General features: G+C 37.6%; 1 protein-coding gene across 4 annotated transcripts in view; it reads left to right on the top strand.

Moving 5' to 3' along the window:
* ARHGAP6 (Rho GTPase activating protein 6) overlaps positions 1-18,844 on the top strand; it is a 532,167-nt gene that overhangs the window by 373,256 nt on the left and 140,067 nt on the right. Inside the window, exon 1 of one of the 4 annotated variants that reach the window (XM_064364524.1) lies at positions 8,392-8,414. The exons of the other annotated variants lie outside the window; for them this stretch is intronic. The gene's annotated coding sequence lies outside the window, so the exon portion shown is untranslated. Of the gene's footprint in view, positions 1-8,391; positions 8,415-18,844 lie in introns of those variants that run through there. 4 annotated transcript variants of the gene reach the window in all.

Genomic DNA, 18,844 nt, shown 5'->3' on the forward strand with positions numbered 1-18,844 from the left:
TTACTTCAGTCATATGTGATTTCCAGCTCTCAGCCTATTTCATTGTTTCTGGAGTCACAATAGTGATAAAGTTACATTTAATTTAGGTTGAGGGCTGAACAAGTTACAGGGACATGAATGATCTATCCTTATATGACTTTGCATGCCGTTTTCCTATGTCTATACAGCCTATAGTCTTAGAAGCTAAATGGCATTTATAATTAATGATTAAAGGAATAACGTTGGCTCTGAAGGATGGGAAAATCATCAAAGTGCACAATATTTTATAATTTCAGAACAAGGAGGCACAGAAATGTATCCTACATAGTCTGCTGGGGCATTACTACTGTTGAAAACTAATCATTTGAGAAAGGTATTAATTTGCCAAGATAGTAGATTTTAGTTCCAGAAATTCCTATCTATAGATCTTCAGGTAAGACCCTCCAGCAACATCTCTGAGCTCCAGATTGTGGAGCAAAAGATATGGCTGAACCAACAGGAGAGGATGGTACTAATTTTCTGTGATTCTTTAATAAATTTTGAATAATTTCTCCCTAAGAGGTTCCATTTTCTGTCAATGAAATCTTCTTTTTGTTTGATGTTGCACTGTATTATTCTATAAATAAGACCCTTGGGACATTAAGCAAAACAGGTCATCCTAAAATGTGGACATTGATTTATGGCACAAATTATTAACTAACTTGGAAAACCGTCACAAGAAAGACTTTAAATTTTGTATAGGAATTGAATATTACATGGAATAATGCTGTCTATGAAAAGTACACTGAAATTTTCTACCTCCTAAATTTTTTTGGTTTGTTTTTTTTTTTTGGTTTGGGTTAATGAGAAAAAACATTTCATTGATGGTTCTATTTTATGTAATTAAATAAAAAGCCTTTCAAAGTACTAGATCACAGCCTATGAAAGTATTATTTTTACTTTAATCGGTAATTAAAATAAATATTTTAATGTGAAATGTGGCCCCAAAAGAGCTTTGGAATTAGACGAGCACTTTGTTGCATTAGAAAGTAAAAAGAAAAAAAAATCATTTCAGTAATCAGAGTCTAATTTAATTATGGGCCAACTAAAAATTAACTATTGACGGCATATAGTATTAGAAATGTAGAATACATTTGTATCTTTTAAAAGCAATGCAGAGAAAGAAATAAGCACAATAAAAAGAATATCAAATTAGAAATAAAATCCACATACCTTTGAATGTATTCAGTGTAAGTTTCTGTTTAAAACTCAGGGATGCTTGATCCTTTAGATTTCTTCCGACTATGAGCTCAATTTATATCAGTCACGGCATCTAGAACAACCAATCCGGTTTCTGAAGGAAAAAAATGTGTTGAGTATAACTAAAAATCCCTGTATCATGAATTTTTAGAAGCTATGATCAGACATAAGGTTGTATGTTGTGATTAGTTCATATGGAATCTTTCATTATGGGCAATAATAGGTTTAACAGGTAAGGAGTTTCATCAGGCTATTCTGAAGTCAGCAAATTAGTTGACTGCACATGTTGATGTATTCAAATTTATTTTTAAGAAGCTGCTCTGCCATCATCCTTTCCTCCCTTCTAGCATACAACATTGTTCTTTACAAAAATCTAGCTAGGTGGTTGAGATTCTCTAGTGTAATCTGGATATCCTCAAGGATTTTTGCGGCCCTTTCAGATCAGGATAAATTGATTCAAATTCCCATTCTGGTAAAAATCCAAAGCTCTCTAGTATCTCTCTGAGGAATTATACTTCCAGGATCACCATTGCTCTATTTTCTGCTTCCATTGAAGGTATTTTCTCTGTTCCCTTTGGCTGCTCCTTTATCACCACTCTGGTGTCCACCAAAACCAGGGACAAAACCCCTTCTTGGCCCCATCCTGAAACCCATCTACCATAAAAACAATCAAGAACTTAAGGTTCTTGCAGTAGCAAAACTTTTACTGATGATCTGAAGCACAAGGCAAGGAGTGCACACCAGACAGCACATTTAAAAGTATATTTTGTTCTTGACAAACAAACTCATGTCACAGGGGCTATTGTCCTGTCCCTCCCATCTCATAGAGCAACTCAACCTCTCAGTATGGTGGCCCTTCTTTGCCCACATCCTTCTGGCTCAATCTCACTTTCTCATACAGGCAAACGCAAATTCTTCTCTCTTTTTCAGCGCCTCTTAACTGTCTGGCTAGTTTCCATGTTCTCAGCAGCCTCTCTGTTCCCTAAACAATAACCAAAGCTATTCACTTTCTAAAAGAACATCTGATCTAGCTATTAAATTCATGTGTGTCTTACCCCTCTACCTTGGTATAACATGTGTTTTTTTTTTTTCTTTTATTCTGGAATTTGATCAATTAGACTGATGTAATTGAGCAAACTTGTAATTAGCGACAGGAGCTAATGAGCTGATGAGTTGTCCATCAATATTAGATCAATAAAGGAGATACTGAATATCTACCCAGATACAGTTGATGTTATACCTGAATCTCTTTGAATACTCAAGTAATATTTATAAAGTTTGTTCATATACGTGTGTGTGTGTGTGTGTGTGTTTGAGACAGAGTCTCGCTCTGTCACCAGGCTCCAGGCTGGAGTGCAGTAGCGTGATCTCACCTCACTGCAACCTCCACCTCCCGGGTTCAAGCAATTCTCCTGCCTCAGCTTCCTTAGTAGCTGGGACTACAGGTGCACGCCACCACACCCAGCTAAATTTGGTATTCTTTTTGTAGAGATGGGGTTTCACCATGTTGGCCAGGATGATCTCGATCTCTTGACCTTGTGATCCACCTGCCTCGGCCTCCCAAAGTGCTGGGATTACAGGCGTGAGCCACCACACCCGGCCATACATATGTGTTTATATGTATATGTACAAATCACTTAGCCTGTCTGAGCCTCAATTTCCGCATATGTAGATTGGGAATAATAATAGAACCTAGCTCAGGGAATTAGTGTGAAAAGAAGATGAGTGACATCTCTGGGGAAATGGAAGGCTATTTATTATTCTCTCTAACCCTGTCAGCTGGCATATGGTAAATGTTTAAAGAATGCTAATAAATAAGATTCCAAGATGATCTTTGGGGATAAATTAGTAGAGATGAATGTTGCAGAGAAAGGTAAGACCTTCCAATCAGGGAGAGAGAGATTGCAAAGAAGGAAGTGGAAGATTATAACAGGCAAAATGTATACATGAAAACAAACATAGAATATGATTCTAAAAGCCAAATGTGCCCAGGATTTGCATTTATTTATGAATATATTTATTGGTGAATTTTATAACGGAGACAAGAAGGATTCCCTTTGAAGGAAGTTGCAAAATGGACCTTAGGATGATTGGCAGGGGTGTATAGCAAGGTGGTAAGGGAGAGGAAGGAAAATGTGGATCACATTATGTTTACTTTCAGTCTTTTTCCCCATTTTATATAATTACGTATATTGGAATGTGGGTAATCTCTACTAATGAAGTCACTGATTTATTACTAGTAGTCTTGTAGTTTTACAAAGATTGATCTCATTACTTTTTCTCACCTTTTAAGAATGATTGGATGATATATTTTGCCATAATGATCAACAAGATGCTTCCTTAATGTGGTATTAATTCCTCTGGACCACTGGATAATGAGTTACTGCTAATTCACCATGTACAGTTGAACAAGCTTTGATGGCCAATTCTATAGAAATAATTGATTTTCCCCTACTGCATATCCTGAGTCATAGGACATTAAAATATGGATCTCTGTTTGAAATCTCTTCCACTAATTTAGGCCCCACTTACACAGCTTAAAAATTGCTGAATGTTTTTGAGGAAAATGAAATTTCAATTGAAATATTTTTCCTATAAGCGATTATTTTATTAATAAATTGACTTCATAAAATAGTTCTTTTGCTCATTTTTTGTAGCAGGTATTATTTTTCTTGACTTGCAGCCCATTATGTCTTGCTGTTCCCACAGTACTTATGCTAGCAACTTCTCCCCTCTAATTTGCTGCTTCTAATTTATGGTATGCAAGAAAATCATATGCCCAAGCTTGTTAGAAGTATGGGTGAACTGCAAGTAAAGGAACGCTCTCAGTGGGGCTGGCCTGGGAGGGCCTCACCTGTGAGAAAAGCAGAGGAGTTTCAGTTTGGGGGCATTTATTTTTGACTGCTGGGAGGGCGTTTGATTTGGGGTTCCCCTCCCCTGGCTTACTGCCTCGGTTTCAACAGCACTCAGCACATGAGGGTGGTCTTTGGATAAGTCAGGTATTATGAGTTTGAAAAGCCTTTCTTATCATCTATAAGAGTTCAACTCTTGAGTCTTCTTTTAAAGCATGCCCAGGGTTGTCCAATATTCTAGAATAATTTCAACAGTAAGTATTCTTAAGTAGCTGGAGCCAAAGTTAACTTTTAAATACTTTCTCTGTAGATGTTTACTAATAAGAAAACATTCTCTAGGGTAGTTTCTTGCTGGGATAGAGTTGGAGTTGTATTCTCTTCAGATGTTAGGCACAAAACCACCAATTAATTCCGATAAACATTGTAACTTGGACCTCGTTGCAACCCTTAGAAATCAGGTATTGTGTCTTATACTTTCTTGGGAGCTCTTTGGTACCAAGAAAAACAAAGTACCTGCTAGATAAAAGTGTTGATTAACTGATGAAAATGTAGAAAAGTTATCCATGACGTTGAAAATATAGAAAAGGTGGGTTCTGAAAGAAATGCTACAGTGATTTAGATGGACCTTTTTAATAGCTAAGATGAATAACTCAGCATTGCTGTCAACTGCTACTGTGGACTTTTTGTGCAAATGACCTCTGATAAGTACCTGAAATGGGAGATGCTATAAAAGTGCTAGAATCTATTATCCTAATATCCTTATTACATTTGGCTCTGACCTCTTAGTTCAAATTATAATATACTCCAAGCAAATATACTATGATAGATAAATTTGATTTTTTCTTATTTATGACTGAGTTTATTTGCTTACTATAATAAAGCTGTTGTTGTTGTTAGTTTACTGTGCTTCTAGAATCAATTTAGCCCTAGAAGTAGGGCACATAAAAGAAGAGGCAAATGCATTGTGATAGTAATTTCAGGTGGTGACAGGCTCAGCAAGCCATAAATGACCTAAAAATAAGAAAGTGAACTTAAGAATGAAGCAGAAGGAAAGAAAACATCTTTGTAGTAAAGAGAGGTGGCCCTAGGGTCACCAGCCCCTGAACAACATATTCCTCAAAGGTCAGAATTATGGTCTAAGTTCAACAGCCGTTATTAAGCATTTAGTGTATACCTCACATGACCATTGGCTTTGGAGTACAAAAAGGAATAGGACAGTGGTCCATTTGTCAAACCCACAGGGTCTAGAAGAATCTTCCACTCTGAGTTGTAGCAGAGAATGCTGGGAGTGAGTGTTGGGGCAAATTGTCCTTACGATTAGAAACCTAATACACTTGGTAGCCATGTCTGTGATTGTGAACGAGAGAGGCATGAGGAGGGAGGAGGGAGAAAGTAGTGATACTGAAGTGTATGTCAATGATTCTTTGGCTGAATCAGGAAGTTACATATTAACTGTATATAGGACCACTTCAGTCCTAGATGATCTGCTTCTGCAGTGATTGTGCATTAAATGATAGGTACACACTGAGTCATCAGGGAAAGATTACAGCCAGTGCATGCTGCTTCAGAGGACATATGAAATAGATAGAAATGTTGTTTGTTTGTTTGTTTGTTTGTTTGTCTGGACATGGAGTCTCCCTCTGTCACTAGGCTAGAGTACAGTGGTGCAATCTAGGCTCACTGCAATCTCTGCTGTCTGGGTCCAGGCAATTCTCCTGCCTCAGCCTCCCAAGTAGCTGGGATTGCAGGCACACGCCACCATGCCCAGCTAATTTTTGTATGTTTAGTAGAGGCAGGATTCACCATTTTGGCCAGGATGGTCTTGATCTCCTGACCTCATGATCTGCCTGCCTTGACCTCCCAAAGTGCTAGGATTACAGGCATGAGCTACCATGCCCGGCCTATGAACTAACATTTAAAACAAAATATCTACCAATAGGGGGCCTGATTCCAATCTGTTATGGCACAGATAGCATTCAAGATGAGAATGTCACTCTGCATTTGTCGACATAAAAAGATGTTGGTGACACATCGTTGAGTGGAAAAATAGATTTTTGAAGGTCCCCTTCTCTAATCTTTTCTCTCCCTCCCTCCCTGCTCTCCCTTATATTTGGGGAGATATTCACCAAAATACAACAGTAATTATCTAGGGACTCCTTCTTGAAAATCTCTGGGTAGCCAATATTTAAATTTATTTCTTTTAAATAATCTGTGAATACAACAAATACAGGGGAAATACAAGAAGTTTGGAGTACGATATTTCTCATTCATGTTCAGCAAGTGAGGTAAGTAAGTGATAGTGCTACTTGCATAGGCCCTGGGTATAGTCAGTGTTCATTCGTACGGGGAAAAATGTTGGACATAAAATCCAAGACAAAAAAACAAAACCTTGGTTTTTTTACAGAGCTCTTTTAAATCATGAGTAGGAAATATTTTAATAATATAAACATTTACAGTAAGTGTTCTTACAGCTTATAATTTGAAAAGTCCATAGGCATTTGCTAAATATCAGGTAGAACAATTTTCAACAAGGGAAATTATATGCAGTTGGAGAGTGTGTTGCTTGGATTATAATTAACTAGTAACTGTCAGCAGTGAAAATGGTATCTCTGTGTTAAAAGAGGTAGGACAGTAATGTAAAAACAAGCATTTTTATTCCTGCCTATTTGATAAAACACATCAAAGTAAGTTGGACTTTGCTACTGAGGTTCAATGGAAACATATACAGATTAGTAGTTTTTTTTAGTATTGTTCAGCCATAAAGTGGAATGAAGCACTGATCCATACAACAACATGGATGAACCTTGAAAACATTACATTCAGTGAAGCAAACCAGCCATAAAACACCATATACTGTATGACTCTAATAGGACATGCCAAGAATAGGCAAAATCCATAGAAACAGAAAATAGATTCATGATTGCCAGGGGTTGAGGGAATGGGGATGTGGGGAGTTACTGCTAATAAGCACCAAGTTTCTTTTTGGGATGATAGAAACATTCTGGAGTTAGATAGTGGTGATGGTTGCACAATCTTGTGAATATACTAAAAGCCACTCAATTGTACCCTTTAAAGTGGTGAATCTTATGGTATGTGAATTATATCTTAAATTTTTAAAAGACACATATTAACAAATATATATAGCATGGTCTTGGCCCTCAAAAAATTTGCAGCCTTTATACATTATGTAAAATATAGATACATAAAAGGCTAAACACAGTGTAATGATACAGAACAATAGTGTAAGGGCTGCCCCAAGATGACAAAGTTGATGGTGATGAGTATGATGAAGATGAAACTAACCTTTATTGCCGCTGTGGTTCTAAGCATTTTACATGTTTAAATGTTTATTGGTCACCTCACACATGCTGGGTATATTCTAGGTTTATGTTTTACATCAGTGATTAAAACACACAAAGACTCCCTCTCACAGTCTAACAGAAAGCAACTATAAACAATGGATGTAATAAAGAAATATGGTAGAAGAAAAGAAAGCCTATGGAAAAGGAAAAATTAGAGCAGCTAAGAAGGATTAGAAATGCTGAGTTGCATGTTTCAATAGGGTGGTCAGTTTGAAACAATTTCTTGAAGAACGTGAGACGTTCACCTGAGCATCTCTGGAATCAGCACAAAGGCACGAACATGGAAGTGGCCTAGTGTGTTAGCTAGCTGGCAGGAACCCAGTACTGCTGGTGTGGTGCAAGGTGGAGCATAGTAGAAACTGAAGTCAAAAAGGTGACATCTTCTCATGCTTCCATGATCTTAGCAATTAAATGTAGAATTCCTTGCCTAAAGTAATTTCTATTATTCATTGTGAGCCAAGGGCTTCGGGCTTTGGAGATGTGAAGGATTTGGATAGACATAGAGGCTGTTTACTCATAGGGCTGAGTCATTGGGAGGAAGAGAAACGAGAATGGACAGAGCATGCTTAATGTACAGAAGGAGACCAGCTAGGCCCCAGCAGAGGTTCTAGGTAGAAAAATGGCAATGGCAGATGGCTCCTGGGGAGAAAGAGACCTTGATTGTCGAACAGGGAACTCGACTTGTGTCCCATCGGTAGTGGCGAAGTACTGAGCATTTGTACCCACTATCCTTGCTTGCTTTCGAGTTTCTACACGAAAGTTCATCAGGAAGCTGAGACTTGTGTCAAGAATGAGGAAGTAGAAACACAAAGCAGTCAGATGACTTGGCTGTCTTCATATCACATTGAGAGCCAGAGCAGAAGGAAGACCCCTGGGCTCTGGCCCTGGCTCAGACAGTCTTCACCCACTTGCTCACAGATGAATGAGACATATCTCAGGGCCCCAGATCAAATGATAACATTATGGGAACAACTGGAAATAGGTAAGTTTTTTTTAAAATAAAGAACATAATGTTTTTCCTATGAAATAGAGGGTTGCATTCAAAAACTGTTACCAGAGAATATTCTCCAGGGAAACATACAGCTATTCAAAACTGCTCTACAGTATAACCTCTTGTTTAGTAAGAAATAAATCTATTTAATGAAAAGTCTATAAAAAATCTTAATAACTTTATTGATACATAATTCACACACTATAAAGTTCACCTGTTTAAAGTGTACACTTGAGTGGATTTTAGTGTATTTGGAATATATTGACCTAGTTTGCTACCATCACCATAGTCTTGTTCTAGAACATTTTTATCACTTGAAAGGAAATCCCATACCCATTAACAGTCACTTCCCACTCCCCTCCCCTTAGCCCTAGACAACCACCAATCTATTTCCTATCTCTATGGATTTGCTTGTTTGGAACATTTCATAGAAATAGAGTCATACAACATATGGTTGGAAAATGGGTCTCTGATAGCACTCTTGGCATTTGGGGCCAGATAATTCTTTGCTGTGGGATGTTTAGCAGCATCCCTGGCCCCTACCTTCTAGGTGTTAGCAGCAACAACACCCTCTGTCTTAAGTTGTGAATAACCAAAAGTGTCTCCAGACATCTCATGTTTCATAGGGTAGTGAGGGGGTAAATTTGCCCCCAGTTGAGACCCACAGATTTACAGTTACCTAAGAACTGAGCTAGGTGTAGGAGTATATAAAGTGAGGTGGGTGCCTGGACCTAGGTTGCTGTTGTGGAAAGACAACTATTTCAGGATCTATGAAGGTCCAAACTTTGGACCCTGAGTTCCAAAAGTCTGTGATTCATTTTAGAAAATAAGAAAGAGATGACTAGGGGCAAGAGGCATAATTTTTATTTAGATGAAATTATTATTCAAACAATAGCTGGTGGGGAAAACACTCATTTTTTAGGTCATTAAAAAAGATAGAGGGTGATGGGTGCACCAAAATCTCACAAATCACCACTAAAGAACTTACTCATGTAACCAGATATAACCTGTTTCCCAAAAACCTATAGAAATTTTAAAAAAAATTAAGATAGAAATTGTTATTTTAAAATAATAGCGTATGCCAGTGGTCTTTACCTTCATTATAAAGGACTGGAATCATGGTGTCAATAATTCAAAAAGTGTCTAAATTTGGATTTGGGCTGTTTTATGTTACAACAGTAAGAATTAGTGGTTCTCAAAGAGCCTTACTTAAGTCAGCTTTAACATTACTCTGCAAACTATAAACACCCCTTGAGCAGCAAAAGGAAGCATGAAATTTGATTTATACCGTAGCTAACGAAAACAAGTGGGCAATCACAATTTGATCATACCCTACTAATCTAACTTAGTCTCAGGAATGGAGGAAAGAGAGGAAGTTAGAAATATGTAAATTTCAGAAAGTCAGTTTATAAGTGTGACCTCTTTTCTTTTCAGAATAGTCTGAGTGAAGGAAGCTCTCATTTTCCCTGGTAAATCCATTTGTAAATAAATGGGCTAAAGAAATCATGACTATGGTCCTTTCTAGTTCTTAGGATCTTTCCTGCTCACAGTGGGAATCACAAAGTGATTGAGGTAATAACTGGTATGTTTGTTGTTCTCAGTTTAAAGGAAGTGTTCTCTCAAACTGCCTTAGACTGCACAGCGTTGACCCTCTAGGACTGGATGCCTTGTGTATGGCATTACTATCAGATGCAAGTTAGGAAACCCAGATTGTGTTTACAAGTAGGTTGCCATTATACGGTGGCTTCCCTGTAAATACAAAATGTGCATTTCCTTTTTATTTATCATGGACTATAGCAATTGCAGAATGTAACTCTTGTTTTTATCAGGGATATTACCGAGTCTCTTAAACTCAAGCTGACTTACATTTATTTTAAAATACATGTTCCAAAAATGTTTTCAAAATTTTAAATGTGCATATTTTTAAGATTCTCTCCTTTACCTGTTCTCCCACCCTGGCACTTAGGATGGGGAATAGGCAGACCTTATGAGGGAGTTTGGGTCTCACAGATCAGCTCTTGCATGATATGACGGGATGTCACGTTTGAGTAAGAGCAAAATGTTTGGAAAAAACAATCTGTGTGTGGTTCATCTGGAAAGATCTGTTCCCCACTCAGTAGCTTACAGAAGGCCCAGCGTGATATGGATCTACTTGAATTCATTATCTGACCAAACAGCAATTCAGGAATCTTATGTCCTGTCCGAGGTGTGCTGTGGGACTCAATGATCTCTTTCCAGATCTATTACATCTTTGTAAAAACATGCACGAGAATCAGATAAACCAGTGAGCCTCAACCAGGAATGATTGTGCCCTTCGGGGTACATTTTGTAATAATTGGAAGCATTTTTGGCTGTCACCACTGGGGGACTGGGATGTTCCTGGCATCTAGTGAGTAGATGCCAGAGATGCTGTTAAGTATTCTGCAGGGCACAGGACAGACCCCCAAATAAAGAATTATCCAACCCCAAATGTCAGCAGCATTGAGGTTGGGATACCTTGCTCAAGCAAATTCCCAGTGCCTCAGGTTGTTTTATAAGATGTGAAGCATGTCAATACCCACAGTTGCCAGTTGTGCCATAGGGAATGCTGCAAGAAGAAAATACAGATATACATAAAAATGTGTTTTTGGGTTTTAGGGAAATACATCTATGGATTTGATAGTTTTGTGTTCCAAAAGATGTGGCTATTTTAGCTCACGAGTTTTGCCCAAAATCCCGGGGCTCTGTGGTGCCTTTTTCACAGAGCAAGTACATAAAGTACAGAGTGTTAAGCAGATCACTCACCTGCTAATAAAATGTCAGTTAATAATGAGGTCCCATCATAGATTTTAGTTGAATGATAAGTGTCACTTCTTTCCGCTTACACGTTTATTAGTGTCATCTAAAACAATGACTCTCAAAGTGTGGTGGCTGGACGAGCAGCATTGGTATCACCTGGGAACTTGTTAGAACTGCACATTGTCAGGCCCCTCCCACATCTACTGAATCCAAAACTCTTGGGGTAGGGCCCAGCAATCTGCGTTATTTTAACAAGCTTCCCCGTGATTCTGATAAACTTCAGTGCTTAAATTGGAGAACCATTGAAGACCAGCAGCACCTGGGAGCTTGTTAGAAATCACATGACTAGGCCAGGCTCTTGTTGAAAGGCAGATTCTCATTTAGTAGTCCTGATAAAGGGATCAAGATTTTGGACTACAGATATGATAGCTTGGGTGAAAACTACAACATTTCTCCTTCTTCAGCCTTCTATTTCCCTCTTCAAAAATTGGGAAGTGATAGTATTGGTTTCCTGTTGCTGCTATAATAAATAACCACAAACTTAGTAGCTTAAAACAACACAAATTTATTATCTTATAGTTCCACAGGTCAGAAGTCTGAAATGGGGCTTACTGGGCTAAAATCATGGTATCTGCAGACTGTAGGGGAGAATTCCTTGGCTCATGGTTCCTTCCTCCATCTTCAAAGCCAGAAATGGCCTGGTGAGTCTTTCTCACATCACATCACTCTGACATTGACCCTTCTGCCTCCCTGTTCCACATGTAAGTTGCTCCTGTGATTATATTAGTCCCATATACATAATTCAGGACAATCTCCTTATTTTAATATCATGTGATTAGCAACATTAATCCCATCTGCAGCTTTAATTCCTCTTTGCCAGGTAGCATACCACATTCACATATTTTTGAGCTTTGGATGTGGACATGTTGGGGGGGCCATTATTGTGCCTCCTACACAAATAATTTTACTTTTATTCCCCAGAAAAATATGTGTCATAGAGAAAAATCTTAGAAGGAATCCAGTCAGGACCAATCTCCTACCAATTCAGAAATCTTCATGCAAAATCCTCCAAACTTGGCCAACTGATACTAGCTTCTCAGCTACACTGTAAACTCTGTCCTACAGAAGATCCTATCTTATAGTGATTCTCCATCTCCTCAGTGCCTAGAAGAGAATTTAGGTCATAATAGATATTCAGAAAACATTCTTTGATTGGTACACTGGTTTCAGGCATATAGAGCACGATATGACTATATAGACTGTGGAAACTTGACTTTGTGAAACTGAGGGATTGATGCTGAATCTCTGCCAAGCCTGATTGGCCTCATGTGTAAAATGGGGATCATATTGCCTTCTGCATAGGATTGTTGTTGGAATCAAATGAAATGATGTAGATAGAGTACATGGAGACATAGATACAATTTACATAAAACATCTGAAACCTGGTAACATGGTTACCAGGTAGAATACTACCTTGTGATTATTTTCTAACAAAACTGTACAAGATGAGGACAGGTGGTATTGAGTCTACAAAACGCTTCTTGAAGTGTTACCTCCAGCTTCATCTGTAACATAAATGTAGAAGCAGTGTTTCTCAACACAGACTATATTTTCGAACCATTCATGTAGCTTTTAAATAATATTTTTGTCTGAGTTCCGTTCTACCTAGTTTCTGATTTACTTGGTCTAAGCAATGGACCCAACTTTTACTATGTTTTTGAATCACCTAGGGGAGATTTTATAAATATTGATGGCCAGGTGCCACCTCCAGAAATTCTGTTTCGATCAAATATAATGTGTAACCATGGTTGAGATTCATTAAACACAACTTACTGTACCTTGTGAATTGTTACATCTGTCAGGCCTTTACTGTATCTGAAAAGTTGTAGTTTTATCAACTTTTCCTAAATGAGTGGATTTTTTTCTAATTTCCATTCAATGTCATGGGTGGAATTAAGAACACTCAACACAATGACATTTGCAATTATAAAGGTGGTATCACATCCCCAGAGTGTTAGCAGAATGGCAGAACCACAGCACTCAGAAAACATTTGCTAATGATGGGCAAAAAAAAAAAAAAAGTGTTTTTTATGGTCTCTGGATTTATTCAGGAGTATTGCATTGCAGTTGAATCTCTCACAGAGTCCACTTGAGGCTGCTAACATGTTGATTTAATGAATGGGTGCATTTCATGAACCACCCATCTGAGTGGGTTACTTTGGGTGTAGCTGTTTTGATTTTTCCTTCCTCTGAGTATATGGTTTTGTTCATTTAATCAAACAAATTTAGTTGTTTTACCATTTTGTAGACAGATTCTTTGTGTGGCCAAGAATCCTGTTTGTCGTGGCCACACCACAACTAGATTTGAATGTGGAGCAATCCAGCAAATAAGTGCTAATTTGAAACAATTGTTAAGATTGCCAGCAACAAACCAAAGTGACCTCCATCAATGGGTTTAGCTAGCAACCCTGAAGGCAAGACACTGTGTTTATTCCATTATCATTTCCTTCATCCATCAGAAACCCTAATCTTCATGGATGATGAAATAATAACAATCTTAAACTTACGACATATTTTGTTCATCTTAATTTTCTAAATGTCCTTTTTTCTTTCAGTACAAACATAATACATATTTGTAAATAAATTCCAACACTATAAAAATTCATTAGGTAGAATGTCAGAGTCCTACAAATCCCATCTTCAAGTGATAGCCACTAATGGCCATTTGAGGATATAACCTCAGATCTCCCTGTTAAATTATAATAAACATTTATGTCCATAGCTTGTGTTCTGCAACTTCTTTGTTTAGCATTACATATAGTGGATATCTTTCCAAATTTATTCAGAGAGAGCTACTCCATTTTTTTTCATGACTGCCCACAACTCCATTGAATAGATATCCCATGCTTTAGTTAGCTAGTTGCCCACTCATGGACACTTAGGTTTTTTATGTTTCCTTAAACATATATGTATATAACTAATATATAATAAAATTAATTATATGTGATAAGCATTTATAGATATATTTTTGGTAGAGTATAATGCACATGTAGAAAAGTGCACATAAGTTTACAACTTAATGAATTTCTGAAAAGTGAACACACCTGTGCCAGATGAAGAAACATCCCTGACCAGCACCCCAGAGGGATCCCTTGGACTCGCCTGAGTCACTTCTCCCCAGAGGTAACGCCTATTCTGTCTTTTTGTACCACATATTGGTTTTATCTGGTTTTATACATTACATTACTGGTATCCTACAGCATGTTATCTTTTGTGTCAGACTTCTTTCACTAAACACGATGTCTCTGGGATTCATCTGTATTGTTTTAGGTGGTTGGAGTTTGTTTTTTCATTCCCATTACTGCATAGTTTTCCATTATGTTATATACCACAATTTATTCAGTCTACTTTCATGAACATTTGGATAGTTTACAGTCTGGGGCACTTTTGAATAATGCTGCTATGAACATGGTAGCATACATATTTTGGTGAACATATGCTCACATTTCCATTGTTTTTATTGGTGACTGGGTTTTTTTTTTTTTTTGCTATCAGATATTGTACTGAAGTGAATGTCTCTGCAAATGTATCTTGCACATTTTGCAAATATTTCTATAAATTAGATATTAGAATTGCTGGGTCAAATGGTTTTCACAATTACATTTTGAGTAGATATGGCATAACTGCTCCTGAAAATTTTTGACTTTTTTTTTTTGTTAGACAAGGTCTTGCTCTGTCGCCCAGGCTGGAGTGCAGTGGTACAATCATGTCTCACTGCAGCCTCAAAATTCTGGGCTCAAGCGATCCTCCCACCTCATCCTTCCAAAGTGCTGGGGTTCCAGGTGTGAGCCACCAAGCCTGGCCTAAATAATTTGATTTTTAAGCTAGATCTGGACCCCAAGTAACCTATTGTGGATGCATGCCTTTGCTATTACCATTATCTGTGACACAGATGCTACTATTGTGTCTTCTTGACTACAAGGCAAGACTAACAAAAACAAGAATCTTCTGGCTCTTTTCAGTCACTCTCTGGTGAACTAGTGCCTCTTTCATGTATCCCCTGAGGGACAAAAAGATAAAATGACCTAGAGTCCCAGGATGCCAACTTAAATTTTTGAATAAATCAATGCTATGATAATATGCACCAAATGGACTCCGGCTCTAAGTACCATCCATTCCAGATTGAGATAACCTCCTTTCCCAGGTAGAGATGGAGGATTCTAACCTGGAAGTGAGAGTCACTTGCATGTCTTACCAAAAATGTCCCATTCAGAATGCCCTGACATTGGGAGACATTAGGTTAGAGCAGTGTTTCCTAACCTTGGGACTATTGGCATTTAGGGTGGGATCATTCTTTGGTGTGGTGGCCGTCCTGTGCACTATAGGATGTTGAGAAGCATCACTGGGCTCCACCCACCACAACTGGCACTTTCCTCCTCAGTTGTGACAACCAAAAATGTCTCCAGGCAATGCCAAATGTCCCTGGAGTGGCAGAATCACCCCAGTAGAGGACTACTGAGCTAGTGCTTGTAGAAGACCCTAGCTCTAAATCAGATTATATTCAGATTCTGGCTCCGCCACTTTTTATGTGACCTAAACCAAAGTACCTAAGTTCTCTGCCTCATTTGGCTCATCTGTGAAATACAGATGTTAATAGTAATATTTACCTCAGTTGGTTGTTGTCAAGATTAAATGAGATTCTTAAGGTGATGAACTTGGCATAGTCTTTGGCAAAAAATAAGTGTTCAAAGTTGTTATGTTTATTAGTCATAATCTTTATTATTATTATAAAAACCTGAGGGGTGGAAAAAATGTTCCATTTGTGTATCCTGGAAAAAGGATGAGGATTATGCATATCTGAAAAACATCAAAGGACAAGGGGCTCATAGCTCTTGGAACAGGCAGTGGGAAATGGAAATGTGGAGAAAGCATTAAGTACTATGAAGGAAGATGATGGCATTTGGTTGTCTCTCTCTGTTCCTTCTCAAGCTAACATTTATGGAAACTAGAATTTGTGGAAAATAAACTTTGGCAGCAGAATTAGGCATTTTTAGGAACAGGATAAATCACTGTGGGGAAATATTGTATTACTCTTGTTAATATAAAATTAGTAAACTTTCAATAGTTTATTAAATGCTTTTATTTTAAATAATAAAATATATTCAGGGCTAAAGCAGCTGTATTGTTTTTGATATTATTGAGTAAAAAAAAATGATCTGTTAGGAGCTTGGTTGGGTTGATTTGCACCTGATACCCTCTTTTCCCACCAAAAATCTAACTTTCATGAATTCTGGCACTAGGAAACCAAGTCGTCATGTTAAGCTAGGTCTGGACCTTAAGAAACCCACTGGGGCTGCATCCCTTTGTTATTGCCGTTATCTGTGATGCAGATACAGTGAGACAAAGTGGCATCTTGGATGGGACTCTAGATGGAGAGTATGAGGCCAGGGTTATGTCTTTGTGTTGCCAAGCTGCCACCTTGGCTTGTCACTTCTTCCCGTTGGGCCTCAGGTTCCGAGCAGATGGAATTAGTTCAGCATGTCCCAGCTATATTTTGGGGAATTCGAGCGATATGAAGACATGGTCTGAAAAAAATAAAATAAAAGGAGGTGAGATTATAGCAAATGTATCTAGGAGGTACTCTGAGTTATAATTTCCCCTCTGCAGGGCTTCTCTATTATTCTTAGTTATTGTTTATTGTGACTATTTAAGGTAAAGCTACCATGTACAACTTTTTCAAATATATTTGATTATCAAACAGTTTGGAAAATCCTACATTAAATAATTTATGAGTCCCTTGCAGGCATAAAATTAATCTGATTTCTTTTGAATTAATCTGTTATCACTGCTGTGACCAGTTACCATAAATGTAGTGCCATAAAACAATACACATTTTTTATCTTAAAGTGCTGTAGGTTAGAAATCTGACACCAATTGCACTGGCTAAAAATTAAGCTGTTGACAGAGCTGCATTTCTTCTGGAGGCTCTAAAACCACCCACACTCCTTAGCTCATGGCCCCCTTCCTCCAGCTTCAAGACCAGCTGTATTTCTTCTTTTAGATCATTCTTCTATAGTCACATATCCCTCAAACTCTGAATTCCGCTGAAAAGGGTTCTCATATTTTAAGGGCCTGTGTGGTTACATTGGGCCCACCTGGATAATCTAGACTTCTGTACCCCTCTCAAGGTTATTAACTTAATCACATCAGCAAAGTCCCTTTTGCCATGTAACATAACATATTCTCAGGTTCCAGAAATGAGGGTGTGGAAATCTTAGGGGTGAGGGACATTATTCTGCACTACCTATCCTAATGGCTTCTTCCATTTCTCAACACTGGAGGGTGTGGGGTCATGTTCTGTAGAGCCAGGAAGAAGTTCAGCATTTGTTCACCTGCTTTTGACACTATCAACTCATGAAATGTGCAATGACTATCTTGTAAGAGGTATTAAGTTCTTCTGGCTTTTCCTCACTCAGTAAGCAATAAAATCAAAGAGGATAAGAGGCTATAGAATTATTTTGTGTAGCATTTTCTTTTTAGCTTCTCTTCTGATATAGGCAAGAATATCTCCCTGAAAGGAACTAGACTCTGAACTATAACATGTAAAAGTTCCATGCTGAATATTAACAATTAGTCTTTAGAGTTAAAATATAAACATAAATGATTAAATTAGTTAATCTACTCTTTGTGGTATAGCAATTACAGGGCTCATTTTAAAAAAATGAACACTAGAAACCTCTAAATTTTTCAAGCTACTCATATTCATTAGACTATAAAAAGCAAAAGAAACTGAAGGATTGTGTTCCTTATCACAGCTTGGCAAAAGCTCTGATGGCCAATCTATAAGAAGTGGAAACATTGCATGAGTTTTCTTATAATTGTTGATATCTCATGTGAATGGAGTGGAGTGGAAAACAAGTTTTGCACTAAAATGAATTTTTGAATCTTGCTATTTGGAGTCATGTTGTCAAAAGTTTTCTGTTTTTGTTTTTGGCTATATAGTTACCATATGATCCAGCAATTTTACTTCTAATTATATACCCAAGATCAGGGAAAACTTATTTTCACTTTACTTATGTTCACATGAAGTGTGTATGAATATTCACAGCAACTTTATTCATAGCTGTCAAAATGTGGAAACAACCCAAATGCCCATCAACTGAAGAATGGACAAGCAAAATTTAGTATATACAGTGAATATTATCCTGCCATAAAAATGAATGAAGTAATGACATACGCTACAACATGGATGAACTCCAAAAACATGCTAAGTGAAAGAACCCAGACACAAAAAGGCCACATATTATATGATTCCACTTTTATATTAAATGCCAAAAACATGCAAAACCATAGAGATGGAAAGTAGGTAGTGGTTCCCAGGGACTGGGGTGAGAGGGGATTGGGGAGTGACTGGGTATGGGCTTTCCTTTGGGGGTGATGAAAGTGTTTTGGAATCAATGATGATGGTTGTGCATATCTATGAATATACTAAAAAGAAACATGGAATTGCACACTTTAAAATGATAAATTTTATGGTATTTGATTTTTATGTCCAAATCCTCTATTATTTTATTATATTTTTGAAAACATGTTTTAGTATTTCATTTTTCAGAGGAAGCATGATTTTCTATATATCAGAGCAA

This window comes from Aotus nancymaae, unplaced genomic scaffold (assembly GCF_030222135.1).
Source record: "Aotus nancymaae isolate 86718 unplaced genomic scaffold, 86718_ANA_hifiasm-v0.15.2.pri h1tg000058l, whole genome shotgun sequence".
NCBI classification, from domain to species: Eukaryota; Metazoa; Chordata; class Mammalia; order Primates; family Aotidae; genus Aotus; species Aotus nancymaae.